The 16,151-nt window shown below is 40.2% G+C and overlaps 1 protein-coding gene across 2 annotated transcripts in view; it reads left to right on the top strand.

Annotated features, from left to right (window-relative positions):
* The first annotated feature begins 6,814 nt into the window (after nucleotides 1–6,814).
* Nucleotides 6,815–16,151, top strand: part of LOC149132869 (uncharacterized) — a 76,295-nt gene continuing 66,958 nt past the window's right edge. For both annotated transcript variants that reach the window (XR_016244005.1, XM_089361617.1), the window contains exon 1: nucleotides 6,815–13,272. The gene's annotated coding sequence lies outside the window, so the exon portion shown is untranslated. The remainder of the gene's footprint in view (nucleotides 13,273–16,151) is intronic.

The following is a 16,151-nucleotide window of genomic DNA, read 5'->3' as shown; positions in this document are numbered from 1 at the left end:
CTTCCTTGCCTCAACACCCCTCCAACGAACCTCCCACTTCCTCTCTCCAAAACTGTTTCCTCTCCACATTTAAACATTCCACCTTTAAACTGCTCTGCATCATCATCTGAAATGTAAGATTTTTCTCTATACTGATGACGGAGGCTCGATTTATCCAATGTTTATTTGCTTCCATTATTTGGTGCATATTTTACATATGTTGGTGAACTACATCTAGCAACATTATGATGGTTCTCCGAGCTATTGGACTTATGATACCTTGCCACTTCCCTTCTAATCTTCTCTGTCGTTTGTACTTTGTGTAAGTTTGGTTTATTATTATATAAATATCTATATATTTATACTTAAATAATCTTCGTCGCTACAAACTAAATTTGTTTCTAACAAACATTATTGTACATCTAGAAGTACATAATATGATGCATCGTTCTGTTTTTAAAATTGTAGTCTATTATTTGGTAGCAGAGGGCCTCCGAAAGTTAACAGTGCAGCTCTAATGACTATACTGCAATAATAATATTGCTTATACTCTTCTTTACAAATATTTACTCTTCAACAAATATAAAATGTCAGTCAACTTGTAGCGTGGGGTACTTTCAGTAGACTTCGGATCACATTCGAGTTCCTTCTCTAAGTAAATTCGTGACTGTGTACTTTTAGCAATTAAGCAAATTTATTACATATATATGATGGATAGCATCGTTATCATTTGCTAAGTTGATGTTAGTTTGATGATGTGGACTCACGAATCTAATGGCAATTAAAATCCGATAGTAAACACAAACATTGTATTTTGACAGACAAAATTTGGCAAACACTAAATGCTTGTGTCTGTAGTTGTTTGCGAAGGCGCTTTCTGAAAAATATATGGACGGAAACATCACAGTTGGACGCAAATGATAGTATAAAGAGGTATTGGGGCAGAAGGAAGACATGGTAAATATAATAATATAGACAAGGCTGGTCAAATAATGGGATTATTGCGTTATTTGTCTTGAGTTTTTTTTTTTTTCTTTTTAATGTTACTATCCACGTTTGCTACAGTTAGATGAAGAATTTCTTTCAAATAACTCTTTGATGAATTTATCATCCGAAATATTAAATGACTTTCACTAAAAAGATTTATGAAGTTTTCTCAAATTCTAGTTCAGTTTATTGAAATCATCTCTCCCCCTCTTCCTTTCTCTTTCTTCCTCTCTCTTCCTCTCTCTTTCTCTCTCCTAAATCACCCCTTCTTTATTTCCCTCTCAAATTTTCTTATTTTATATTTTCCCAGTGTTTTGTTACTTATTGATAAGTGTGTTCTATTATATATTGTGTCCTATAGGGCTTTCCTATAAGGTGTTATCCACCCCTGATTGGAACTCTCCCGTATGACATGTACGCATGCTCAGTGACTTGCTTTAACAGTTGCAATCAGCTGAATGCACATTGCCAGTGACATTTGACATAATTACCCACACTCTGTGGTCAGGATTCTTTTTTTGGTTTGATGTCGGTATCGAAGAGATTACCAGACACCGGACAATACAGTGAGAGCAGCTTTCACTCACATCGTGGTATTCGATGCTGTGTACATGTCTGTCGTGGTAAAATATGCCACACCTTAACTGTTGCTTTGCTTTCATCCGTAGCACCAGGTAATTATGTGATTATCTGTGAAATTCGGCAACTTACAAAGATCTTTAGATCAGGCAATACTTCACCGAGAGGAGATATAAGGTTCTGCTTATTCCTGTCTGAAGTATCGTCCGATACTTCAGACTTATCGTCCGATGAATTTACTTTGTTGACATTCTTCATCGACAGAATTTTTATTCCTTTCAACCTTTCAGTCAAGTCTGCCTTTCTTCCAGTAACATACTGTCCATATAATCTTAAATATTTCTTTAACTCAGGCACAGTAAGTACTTCGATAGCTGAATCATCAAGCTGCTTTATATCCATGATAAGACGTAAAACAATAACAATGGTGTGGGTAGCCTCCGGAAGTTTAACTATCTACATGGAGCGCCGCCTAGCCAAGGGAGATAACCTACTTATAGGAAAGCCCTATAGTTGTAATGTATGTTCTATAGCTATATAATGTGTCTTCTGTAGTTATACAAGGGTCGGTTGAAAAGTTCATTGGCTGACCAAGTTAGTCTTATGGAATGTGACCAAATGGGATTAATCTTTCAACATAGTACCCCTTGTGGTTCATACACTTCTTCCATCAATGTTGCAGTACTTGGATCCTGTCGATGAAAAAGCTTTCAAAATAATTACCAACAGCAGATATGACGTCAGGATCACTGCGATAACGGCTGTCTGCCAAGTTTTTCATGTTGAGGAGCAGATGATGCTCAGATGAGGGCCAAATCAGAATAGAGATATGTGCATGTGTATGTTAAATTATGAAACCGGTCCCTGTTTAAGAATGTTCCTTTTTCGGTGATTTTAAATGTCTTGCTCGCTTACGTTTTGGTATCACGCTATAATTCATGTTGAGAACAATTTAGGTCTTATTAGACACAAGATGTGATCTATTTCTAGCACATTGAATGTCCACGTTAGTGGTCAACGTCATATATAAAAATGTACTTTAATCCCCTGAGATTGCAGATACTGTTTCTGAATCTCTTTGATTCTTTAAATGTGCTAGCTTCCTGGTAATTAATCGATATTAATTAATATATGATTTTTTGCCATATTTTTTAATAATATATTAACCCTTACCGAGTTCTCATACTGGATATATGCGACGCAGTAAATATTCTCTGCAGACATATTCCTGGAATTAGCGCGCCAAAACGAAGACTTTTGAATTTTACCATTAAGCTGTAATTAGCAGAACCATATACACACGCACCTATGGCGGTGGGCAACTTTGTATGGTGTTCTGATGATTATGGTTCCATTACAAATCAGGCTGAAGAGAAATAGACAGTCGGTAAGATTGTTAAATTTTGAAACCGGTCCCTGTTTAAGAATGTTCCTTTTTCGGTGATTTTAAATGTCTTGCCCGCTTACGTTTTGGTATCACGCTATATTTCATGTTGAGAACAATTTAGGTCTTATTAGACACAAGATGTGATCTATTTCTAGCACATTGAATGTCCACGTTAGTGGTCAACGTCATATATATATATATATACTACACACACACACATACGCGCACACATACATATTAGCAACAGTGTCTACACGATAAACAATAACCTTGAAGATATATGACCGCCATCCAGGGATTGAAACCAAGTAAAAGGAAAGTAAAAGAATACTAAATTATGACATATTGGCCTAACGAAGTTTCTGTCTCATTACCAATTGATCAGTGTTACTAAAATTAGGTTGCTGGACAACTGAAGTAATAACGGAGTTAGATCAATTTCTCTGACCTAAGTTAGTACATTATGTTAACCCATCCTGAGATGCATTTCCAGATAAACTAGATCACTGCTGCCAATATCTCTTTATAGAGATATTCTGTAGTTCAACAAAGCAAACAAGCTGCCGAAATCAGTCATTGAGTTAAAGTCTTTATTTAGTATCTCGTATTATGCTTTTCTCCAATGCATTAGATATGTTTGACCTCTAATTAACAGTTAATTTTCATATAGCTGACATCTCAGTAATTAACCTCACCCCCTCATTTATTATTATTCTTATAATTTATATTTCCGATAGTTAAGAGACCATGGCGATGTGGATTACAGCGTCCTATATAGATAATTATAACAACAGTTACCATTATTTATGTAGGATACTGATACAGATATCTATTTCTAGCAGGCCAAATGACCGTGCAGGCCCGTATGCACGTCTCAATGATGGACGAAGTGGGAGATGGAGAGGAATGAGACAATGAGAGGAAGGCCGATCTAGATAGAAAAAGTCTAACGCCCTAGTCTTGCATTCTTTGGCTATTAGTCATTCGACTTTGACCATACTTTTAGCACAGTTTTAGAACAAAGATGATTATAGCTACTCCGTTATAAATTTTATTCTTTCAAAATTGGGACCACGGTCGAACTTTACTAACAAAGTCTCTCTACAGTTCACGATTTTCCTTTACTCATGGCAACTGCTCCTTATCGAGGTATGTATCGTCTGAGGGTTGATCAATGAATGTCCGAATAGGTCTTCCTCTACTGCGTCCCCCGTGATTTGGTTCCCACAATAATACCTGAATGCAGCTTTCTTGTTCTTTGATATAGGCATCATCCAAACTCTTTTAGCTCCAAATACAAACTGTTTATTACTTTCAGTCAGATGAAGCATGTGTTTAGAATGGGTACTTTTTGATTCTTTTCATTTTCCTTCCTTATATTTTTCATGGAACCTTCTTCGTTTTCAACGGTTTCAAAGATATGTGGAGCTCTTCAGCCTTTTTATGTGTTTCAGGTCACTACTGGCATCATGTAACCCAGTATAACAAGTTACATGGTCGGCTCGTCGGCGACTAAACCGGCAACCCCACCGAGCTTGTTTGGTGAGGAGGGTGCTTGTTGGACACCCTGCGAAAGCAAAAATAAAACCTGTCAAAGGGCGGAGGAACTCATGAGTAGTGTTACAACCTGGTGGCCATAATCCAAATCTACACAACCAACAATGCTGGGGTGAACCCAAAACAACAACACACCATGAAGTTTTTTTTTTTAAATATCATTAACAATTAAGCGTCAGCATGCACAAACAACCTACTTACAAACAAATATATAGGAACAAATAAATTAATGCTACAATAGACGTGCACTCAAAATATTTACAAAAGTAAAATATATACAGTTTAGTAATTTGGATTCAGAAATTTGGTTTCATAAACTTGATTTCATAAATTTGGATTCGTAAATTTGGTTTCATTGGATTCATAAATTTGGTCTCATTGGTTTCATAAATTTGGATTCATAAATTTTGTTTCATAAATTTGGTTTCATAAATTTGGTCTCATAAATATGGTTTTCGAAATTTGGACCTGAACATAAATAAATCTAATGTCAAACCAATCATTTAAACTAAAAGTTCATGACACGAAACGGCTGCCAGACTACATCAATGATTATAGTTAAAAAATAAACAGTCAAACAAATAATCTAGTTTGCTTTAAATTCACACAAACTGCTCTATATAAGTATGCTGAGTAACCATTAGACAAAATTTAAATGTTTAGTTGTCTAATACAAAAAAAATGGCTACATGAAAAATTAAAATCATACCTCCTCTGGCTTTTTATACAAATTTTTCAACAGAACCTGCCACAAATGCAGGGTTCAAAATTCACATAAAAATATTACAGTAACATAACTTAAGAGATTTTTGTACTCACCCAGATGTGACACAGAAATTATTTAAGCAAAAGTTCTGGCGAATTCATGGAGCATAAAATAAATCCATAAATGCCTAACACAAAGTACAAAGTGCATAAACTAAACAGTCAATCATAGAGTCCAGAATCCAATTGAACAACCTTGTCTCACAGAAAAAACTTTAACTGTCACAAAAACTGAGTGTACAATTATCTCTGCTTATAAAGGTTTGCTTAGGTCTAGTCAATTTGTTATAGAGTTTCACAGTTTTGGCAATGGACTTCATCCTGACCTTACAGCGCAGCAATGCAAAACTGTTTGTTTACTTGTTTACCTGTAAATTTTATAATGCTGTGTAAGTAGCACTACCCAATAATAATATCATTTCATAATATACTCATAAAACAGGCATAATATTTAAGAAAACTTTAATTTCCTAACAGTAGTCAACGGCCGTCCAACAATCTGTGCATATGTACATATTGTTTATACTTTTTATTTATTCATTTTTATATTTCTAAATTTTAAATTTTATACATTTTTTATTTTAATACTCGTTAATATATTTCCTGTGGGTATACAGTAGTTCAACCTGGCAGACAACGACAAACTGTTGTATTGGTAGGAAAGGCATTGTGGCTGTGCAGATGTTAGTGTGTGTGTGTGTGTGTAGTTGTGTGATTGTATATGTATATTTGTATATGTGCATGTGTGTGTGATGTATGCAAATGAAAGCAAGATATATGCAGTGTATAATGTCATGAAAAATAGTCAATCTCTTAGACTAGAGTGACAAATGGTATTTTAATCTATGATCGGCCTTCATATATATGAGAGAAGCATTTGAGTGAGTTTTATATACAGACATAGAAATGTATGATATACACACACATACACACAAGCACATTCAAATAAGAACTCTATATATACTGCAAGGCTTAATTTAAGATTTAACCCTTCTTAACAGTAATTTTACGACTAATTAATTGATTTAGAAGATGTAATAACGATATATAATACATTTATGCTCGTTCTGTTGCATTTGTTTGATGATGATAAACATATACATAACACTGTATGCCTGTAATATAATAATCAGACTTTTCCTTCTTAACTGATGATCATATATGAAACATGTGAAACTTTACAATGTCAAAGTTTGAAGTTTCATACGAAAATTTATATTCACATCTGTACATGTAGAGTATATTATTTCCATACGTTCAACTGTTTAACTACATATATTCATTTACACACACAGGCGCATAGACAGATTCATATACATATTTTTTATAGATCCGTTCTGACGCTTAATTTTCAGGTTGTGTTTTCATATTTAGACATAACTCACTACGCTGAATATCGAATGATTCATTGATTCTTCTGTGACAAATGTAGATTCAGGCTTTACATTTCACAAGCATGTATATATATATATATATATATATATATATATATATACAGAGATAGATAGATAGATATACATGTACATATACATGTATGTATAGGCGTAGGAGTGACTCTGTAGTAAGTAGCTCGCTTACTTGACTTCCTGTCTTGCGCATTGGTTACTTCCGGTAGACACGAAGAACAGAGTGGATGGATGTGTTTCAATTCCGTCCAATATTGAACTATTGAGAAGCCAGCCGAGGTAGGTGGAATTGTTTTTTTGAGCTAGGTTTAATTTATTGTGTTTCATTTGTTTCAGTAAATTCAGCCTAGCTCTGGGCAATTTCTTCTGCCACGGCCACTGTAGTTGTTTGTTCATATTTAGTGAGCAAATTGTGTTTCTCGTTCGTTGTTATTGGTGGGCGTGTTCGACTCACCATGACAGCGGACTGAGAATTTTTTGTGAAAAACTTTTTGTGTCGCACCTAATTGAGAGAACTGTTGTTTTTGTGGGTGTATCTCGCCTGCGAAAGACTTGCAAAGGAATTCTAACAATCTGTGAAGGATTTCTCTGTGTTCCTGTTGCTGTGACAGTGGATTGCCTTGTTGGAATATGTTATTGGAGTACGTGTGGGCTAGGATTGCAGTGTGGCCGGAGTTGTGTTGCTGTGTCTTGAACAGTTTTCCTTCCTTCCTTTTCTCTGCTTTGTCTTTCTGTTCCTTTTGTATTTATTTATTTATTTATTTACTGTGAACTTTTTTGTTGAACTTTTCGTTGGATTTTTGTGAAACATTTTGAACTTTTTTTGAAGGCATGGCAAAAAAGAATAACACTGTCTTGGAGTGGGAACTGTGCCCACCCAAGCAGTGGTTGAAAGAAATGGAGAAGAGGACAGTGGTCATGCGAACCTATTGTAGGTCACGCAATGCGATTACCCTCTTCAACAAAGAGGTTATTGAAAGAGAGTTGGCAATTTGTTTGCCAGCAAAGAAATTTTTCATCTCCAGAGGGGTCAAGTACGCAACGGTGTGGTTGTTGTTCGACTCTCCTGAGGAAGCTGCTAATACGGCCAGTCAGACTCTGCAGGGGGTGGAAATTTTTTTCCTCCCCTCTTACTGCGGAAGGAGAACAATTAGAGCCTGGGTTCATGGACTACCCCCCGGTTACACGGCCGAGTGGATCGCTGATGCCATCCGGCAGGGCTTGGGGGACAGTGGACCCAGGCTCCTTAATGTGCACATGTCACCTGCGGTCAACTGGCAGGGCGCCAAGGCGACATTGACCTTGTGGTCCCTAGTGGCTGTAGGAGACATGTGCTTTCCTGATTTTTTGAAGTTGGCCAGGCCCAGATATCTGGTTATTATTGAGGGTCGGCAACCGAGGTGCCATATGTGCCTAGAAGCTGGCCACATTAAGAAGAACTTCCCCCAGGTCCGTCATAAGGCTCTGGAGCAAGAAAAAGTGCCCGCTGCCCCCCATTGGAAGGGGAGACGTAGAAAGTTGTGAAGGCGTGTGCCTCCACGAAAAGAAAAAGAAAGGTGAGCAACAATGGTTGCTCACCAGTTGAAACAGAGGTGGAGGGGAGGTGAAGATCCCCGCGGGTGTGCCGAAGGAGGCCCTAACCCCCGAAACCTCTAAACAGAAAAGAAGAAGGAAGAGAGGTGGGAAGCGGCCGGCGGACGTTTATGTGCCGCGGACCGAACCAGTAACCCCTCCGAAAGGAAATGTGCCATCGGAGAGGGAGACCCTGCCAGCGGGAATTGTGCCGCTGGCAAGAAAAGGTGAGATCCTCCCCTTTGAGGAGGAAGAATGTGTCCTCCTGTACCTCAGGGGTGGGGAGGTTGAGAAGCACTTGAACTACGAGTACGTAGAGAGATACGTTTCGGCCTGCGAAAGTAGTTCAAGGTGGCCTCAGCAGGTGGCCGCAGCAGTGATAACCAGTAGCACCCGTGCTGGGGTGGCGGCCGCCTGTAGTAGCCTCGCATATATGTGCTTCAGTACTGAGGCTGAACTGAATATGGAAAGTTGCCTGTGTGCGGCGGAAGGCCTCCTTGCGAGGTTTATGAACTGAATTGTTTTGTATTGTGATTATAAATATGTTTATTTATTTTGAACAAATGTATTTGAGGGGTTGCTGATCTGTGGGCGTCGGCGCCCCTCTCATTTTTCATATGTATCATCCTTTCATTCTACATTTGTCTTTGTCCAGCCCTAGCTACGGTCATTCTGTGTAAAGCCTATATGGCTAATTAATGAAATAAAGTAGCTCGCTTACTTGACTTCCTGTCTTGCGCGTTGGTTACTTACGGTAGACACGAAGAACAGAGTGGATGGATATGTTTCAACTCCGTCCAATATTGAACTATTGAGAAACCAGCCGAGGTAGGTGGAATTGTATTTTTGAGCTAGGTTTAATTTATTGTGTTTCATTTGTTTCAGTAAATTCAGCCTAGCTCTAGGCAATTTCTTCTGCCACGGCGACTGTAGTTGTTTGTTCATTTTAGTGAGTAAATTGTTTTTCTCGTTCGTTGTTATTGGTGGGCGTGTTCGACTCACCATGACGGCGAACTGAGAATTTTTTGTGAAAAACTTTTTGTGTCGCACCTAATTGAGAGAACTGTTGTTTTTGTGGGCGTATCTCGCCTGCGAAAGACTTGCAAAGGAATTCTAACAATTTGTGAAGGATTTCTCTGTGTTCCTGTTGCTGTGACCCTGGATTGCCTTTACTGGAATACCTTATTGGAGTACCTGTGGGCTAGGATTGCCGAGTGGCCGGAATTGTGTTGCTGTGTCTTGAACTGTCTTCCATCCTTCCTTTTCTATGCTCTGTCTTTCTGTTCTTTTTGTATTTATTTATTTATTTATTTTTTACTGTGAACCCTTTTGTTGAACTTTTCGTTGGATTTTTGTAACATTTTGAACTTTTTTTGAAGGCATGGCAAAAAAGAGAAACACTGTCTTGGAGTGGGAACTGTGCCCACCCAAGCAGTGGTTGAAAGAAATGGAGAAGAGGACAGTGGTCATGCGAACCTATTGTAGGTCACGCAATGCCATTGCCCTCTTCAACAAAGAGGTTATTGAAAGAGAGTTGGCAATTTGTTTGCCAGCAAAGAAATTTTTCATCTCCAGAGGGGTCAAGTACGCAACGGTGTGGTTGTTGTTCGACTCTCCTGAGGAAGCTGCTAATACGGCCAGTCAGACTCTGCAGGGGGTGGAAATTTTTTTCCTCCCCTCTTACTGCGGAAGGAGAACAATTAGAGCCTGGGTTCATGGACTACCCCCCGGTTACACGGCCGAGTGGATCGCTGATGCCATCCGGCAGGGCTTGGGGGACAGTGGACCCAGGCTCCTTAATGTGCACATGTCACCTGCGGTCAACTGGCAGGGCGCCAAGGCGACATTGACCTTGTGGTCCCTAGTGGCTGTAGGAGACATGTGCTTTCCTGATTTTTTGAAGTTGGCCAGGCCCAGATATCTGGTTATTATTGAGGGTCGGCAACCGAGGTGCCATATGTGCCTAGAAGCTGGCCACATTAAGAAGAACTTCCCCCAGGTCCGTCATAAGGCTCTGGAGCAAGAAAAAGTGCCCGCTGCCCCCCATTGGAAGGGGAGACGTAGAAAGTTGTGAAGGCGTGTGCCTCCACGAAAAGAAAAAGAAAGGTGAGCAACAATGGTTGCTCACCAGTTGAAACAGAGGTGGAGGGGAGGTGAAGATCCCCGCGGGTGTGCCGAAGGAGGCCCTAACCCCCGAAACCTCTAAACAGAAAAGAAGAAGGAAGAGAGGTGGGAAGCGGCCGGCGGACGTTTATGTGCCGCGGACCGAACCAGTAACCCCTCCGAAAGGAAATGTGCCATCGGAGAGGGAGACCCTGCCAGCGGGAATTGTGCCGCTGGCAAGAAAAGGTGAGATCCTCCCCTTTGAGGAGGAAGAATGTGTCCTCCTGTACCTCAGGGGTGGGGAGGTTGAGAAGCACTTGAACTACGAGTACGTAGAGAGATACGTTTCGGCCTGCGAAAGTAGTTCAAGGTGGCCTCAGCAGGTGGCCGCAGCAGTGATAACCAGTAGCACCCGTGCTGGGGTGGCGGCCGCCTGTAGTAGCCTCGCATATATGTGCTTCAGTACTGAGGCTGAACTGAATATGGAAAGTTGCCTGTGTGCGGCGGAAGGCCTCCTTGCGAGGTTTATGAACTGAATTGTTTTGTATTGTGATTATAAATATGTTTATTTATTTTGAACAAATGTATTTGAGGGGTTGCTGATCTGTGGGCGTCGGCGCCCCTCTCATTTTTCATATGTATCATCCTTTCATTCTACATTTGTCTTTGTCCAGCCCTAGCTACGGTCATTCTGTGTAAAGCCTATATGGCTAATTAATGAAATAAAGTAGCTCGCTTACTTGACTTCCTGTCTTGCGCGTTGGTTACTTACGGTAGACACGAAGAACAGAGTGGATGGATATGTTTCAACTCCGTCCAATATTGAACTATTGAGAAACCAGCCGAGGTAGGTGGAATTGTATTTTTGAGCTAGGTTTAATTTATTGTGTTTCATTTGTTTCAGTAAATTCAGCCTAGCTCTAGGCAATTTCTTCTGCCACGGCGACTGTAGTTGTTTGTTCATTTTAGTGAGTAAATTGTTTTTCTCGTTCGTTGTTATTGGTGGGCGTGTTCGACTCACCATGACGGCGAACTGAGAATTTTTTGTGAAAAACTTTTTGTGTCGCACCTAATTGAGAGAACTGTTGTTTTTGTGGGCGTATCTCGCCTGCGAAAGACTTGCAAAGGAATTCTAACAATTTGTGAAGGATTTCTCTGTGTTCCTGTTGCTGTGACCCTGGATTGCCTTTACTGGAATACCTTATTGGAGTACCTGTGGGCTAGGATTGCCGAGTGGCCGGAATTGTGTTGCTGTGTCTTGAACTGTCTTCCATCCTTCCTTTTCTATGCTCTGTCTTTCTGTTCTTTTTGTATTTATTTATTTATTTATTTTTTACTGTGAACCCTTTTGTTGAACTTTTCGTTGGATTTTTGTAACATTTTGAACTTTTTTTGAAGGCATGGCAAAAAAGAGAAACACTGTCTTGGAGTGGGAACTGTGCCCACCCAAGCAGTGGTTGAAAGAAATGGAGAAGAGGACAGTGGTCATGCGAACCTATTGTAGGTCACGCAATGCCATTGCCCTCTTCAACAAAGAGGTTATTGAAAGAGAGTTGGCAATTTGTTTGCCAGCAAAGAAATTTTTCATCTCCAGAGGGGTCAAGTACGCAACGGTGTGGTTGTTGTTCGACTCTCCTGAGGAAGCTGCTAATGCGGCCAGTCAGACTCTGCAGGGGGAGGAAATTTTGTTCCTCCCCTCTTACTGCGGAAGGAGAACAATTAGAGCCTGGGTTCATGGACTACCCCCGGGTACCAAGGCCGAGTGTATCGCTGATACCATCCGGCAGGGCTTGGTGGACAGTGGACCCAGGCTCCTTAATGTGCACATGTCACCTGCGGTCAACTGGCAGGGCGCCAAGGCGACATTGACCTTGTGGTCCCCAGTGGTTGTAGGAGACATGTGCTTTCCTGACTTTTTGAAGATGGCCGCGTTCAGGTATCGGGTTATTATTGAGGGTCGGCAATCGAGGTGCCATATGTGCCTTGAAGCTGGCCACATTAAGAAGAACTGCCCCCAGGTCCATCATAAGGCCCTGGAGCAGGAAAAAGTGCCCGCTGCCCCCCATTGGAAGGGGAGACGGAGAAAGTCGTGGAGGCGGGTGCTTCCACGAAAAAAAAAGAAACAGAGGTTGAGGGGGAGGTGAAAATCCACTCGGGTGTGCCGAAGTAGGCCCTAACCCCCGAAACCTCTAAAAAGAAAAGGAGAAGGAAGAGAGGTGAGAAGCGGCCGGCGGACGTTTATGTGCCGCGGATCGAACCACTGACCCCTCCGGAAGGAAATGTGCCATTGGAGATGGAGACCCTGTCAGCGGGAATTGTGCCGCTGGCAGGAAAAGGTGAGATCTTCCCCTCTGAGGAGGAGGAAGAATGTGTCCTCCTGTACCTCAGGGGTGGGAAGGTTGAGAAGCACTTGAACTACGAGTACGTAGAGAGATACGTTTCGGCCTGCGAAAGTAGTTCAAGGTGGCCTCAGCAGGTGGCCGAAGCAGTGATAACCAGTAGCACCCGTGCTGGGGTGGCGGCCGCCTGTAGTAGCCTCGCATATATGTGCTTCGGTACTGAGGCTGAACTGAATATGGAAAGTTGCCTGTGTGCGGCGGAAGGCCTGCTTGCGAGGTTTATGAACTGAATTGTTTTGTATTGTGATTATAAATATGTTTATTTATTTTTGAACAAATGTATTCGAGGGGTTGCTGATCTGTGGGCGTCGGCGCCCCTCTCATTTTTCATATGTATCATCCTTTCATTCTACATTTGTCTTTGTCCAGCCCTAGCTACGGCCATTCTATGTAAAGCCTATATGGCTAATTAATGAAATAAAGTAGCTTGCTTTCTCCGGCGCATGCGTCGTTAGGTGGTCTATTGCTTCCAGAGAGAGAGAAGACGCGAGCTTTGGCTCCGTGAATAGGAAAAAATAACAAAAAGCAAGTTGTCAAGGTGAGTCGGTTTTTTGTCCTTCGAGCTGGGTGGGAATTTGTTGTTTTCTTGGCGACTTTAAATTGGTCCTCGCTTTAGTGAGCAAAAATATTGTGTTCCTCGTTCATCGTTATTGGTGTGTGTGTTCGAGTTGCCATAAGGGCGGACTGAGAATTTTTTAGAAAACTTTTTTGGAGTAAAATTCTGTGTGGCGTTTTTTCGATAAATAACTTGTACATTCTGGTGGGCGTATTTCGCCAGAAAAAGTTATACCCTGTGGAGTTTACCTAATTGGAGTACAATCGAGAAGAACCCTGACTATTGGAATTACCTGGTTGGAATAGTATACAGAGCCAAACATTCTGTGTCTGTTCTATTTGTGGCCATTGTTTTCTTTTTATTTTTCCCTTCTCCCATTTTTTCTTTCTTTCTAAATTTCGGTTCCTTCTTTTTCTCATTATTTCAATTTCAGTTTTTTTCCTCTCTTTCATCTTGTTTTTCTTCTATTTTTATAACTTTTGGTGGATTGTTTTTGTAAACTGTTTTTTTTTTGGGGGGGGGGGGGTTGGACATGGCAGAAAAGGAACTTAAAAAGAAGAACCCTGTCTTGGAGTGGGAAATTATCCCACCCAAGCAGTGGTTAAAAGATATGGAGGAGAGGACGGTAGTGGTTAGAACTCTAAAGTTCGTGATACCATCACCGTCTTCCCAAAACCAACTATAGAAAAAGAACTGAAAGACTATTTGTCCTCTCTGAAATACATATCCCGCGGTGTCAAGCATGTTTGACACCTCGGAGGAGGCTCGCAATTTTTCGGGCCAGCCCTTAGAGGGAAACGAAATTATGTTCCTCCTGTCGTACTGCGGGAGGAATTAATAAGAGCCTGGGTATGTGGGTTACCCCCAAGCACCGAGGCGGGTTGGATTGAAGATACCATCCGACGGGGCCTGAACAAGTAAAAGAGTATACAAATAGAGGCTCTTAAATGTAAGAGTATCGCCGGCAGTCGATTGGGTAGGGTCAAAAGCAATTTTGACCCTGTGGACCCCATCGGCTGCAACAGATCTGGTTTTTCCAGATATTTTTTAAATCGCTGGCTGTAGGTATCCGTTGATACTTGAGGGACGCTCCACCAAGTGTCACTCATGCCTGGAGCCAGACCACATCAAAAAGAACTGCTCCCAGGACCATGGTAAGGTCTTGGAACAGTTACTGGAAGCCACCTCCTCAACCCAAAAAGGATTAAAAAGGAAGAAAACGGGAAACAATGGTTGCTCGCCGAAGGACCCTAAGGCTTCGGAAGGTGGGGGATAGACTCCAGACAAAGCGGAAGAGTTCCACTATTCCGAAGTCAGGAAGAAAAGGAAGACAGAAAGAAGAGCGAGTCATTGCAGGTGGACGATGAAGTGCCGTCTGCATGTCCCAAAGGTCCGTCAGTGGGAGTTGTGACACTGACGGGGGAAGAGCCTTCGTCGAGGGGAATTGTGCCACCGCCGCTGGAAGAAACGACCCCCACTCTTAAAGATGAAGAATTACCTATCTTCTTCTACAAGGGCTGGGAGGTGGAAAAAATAGTGGAGGAGCACAAAGAGACAATAGATATGACCTGCACACAGGATCCCGAATGGCTTCCGCAGATAGCTGTTGAGGTCATAAGGTTTTCCGTGTGGGAAAAGCTGAAAAGACTGAAAGAGGAATGTCGCATATGGCCGGGTGGCCCTAGCATGACATATGCTTTGTACATGAATGAGGCATGGGAAATGGCGGGGTACGGGACCATAAGCGACAATGAAGATAATGATGGATATATTGATGAGTAGGAGGTGAAAAAACCTCGTAAGTATTAAATAGTAAGAGGGCTTGAAACCTCATCCTATTTAATTTAAATGCATTATTTATAATGGTTCTAAACCTCAATTGTGTGTGTTTAAAAAAAAATGTTACGTAAGAGGTTTTAGTGCCTCCTTTTTGTAAGAGGTTTGAAACCTCATATTGATTTTTAAAACAAAAAAATATGTTTTCAAGAAAATCCAATCAGCGGGCGTTGGATTTCGTCTCTCATTTATTCATTTTATTTCATTTTCATTCATTAATGTGTTCAGCCCGCAGTTACTCTGTATACTGCCTTTATGGCAAATAAAATGAAATAAAGTAGCTTGCTTACGAACCACATAGTTCCGGGTTCAGTGTTACAGCGTGGCACCTTGGGCAAGTGTCTTCTACTATAGCTTCGGGCCGACCAAAGTCTTGTGAGTGGATTTGGTAGAGGGAAAATGAAAGAAGCCCGTCGTATATATATATATAAATATGCATGTATGTGTATATTTGTTTGTGTGTCTGTGTTTGTCCCCACCAACATCGTTTGACAGCCGATGCTGGTTCGTTTACGTCCCCGTAACTTAGCGGTTCGGCAAAAGAGACCGATAGAATAAGTACTAGGCTTACAAAGAGAAAGTCCTGGGGTCGACTTGCTCAATTAAAGGCGGTGCTCCTGCATGGCCGCAGTGAAATGACTGAAAACAAGTAAAAGAGTAAAAGAGTATACATATACATATATATACACACACATATATATATATATATATATATATATATATATATATATATATATATATATATATATATATATATATATATATATATATATATATATATATATATATATATATATATATATATATATATATATATATATATATATATATATATATATATATATATATATATATATATATATATATATATATATATATATATATATATATATATATATATATATATATATATATATATATATATATATATATATATATATATATATATATATATATATATATATATATATATATATATATATATATATATATATATATATATATATATATATATATATATATAT

Source organism: Octopus bimaculoides, chromosome 13, assembly GCF_046866305.1.
Source record: "Octopus bimaculoides isolate indiv1 chromosome 13, ASM4686630v1, whole genome shotgun sequence".
In the NCBI taxonomy this organism is placed as follows: Eukaryota; Metazoa; Mollusca; class Cephalopoda; order Octopoda; family Octopodidae; genus Octopus; species Octopus bimaculoides.
The sequence above is the reverse complement of the archived record's forward strand: the minus strand, read 5'-3'. Positions and strand labels throughout refer to the sequence as shown.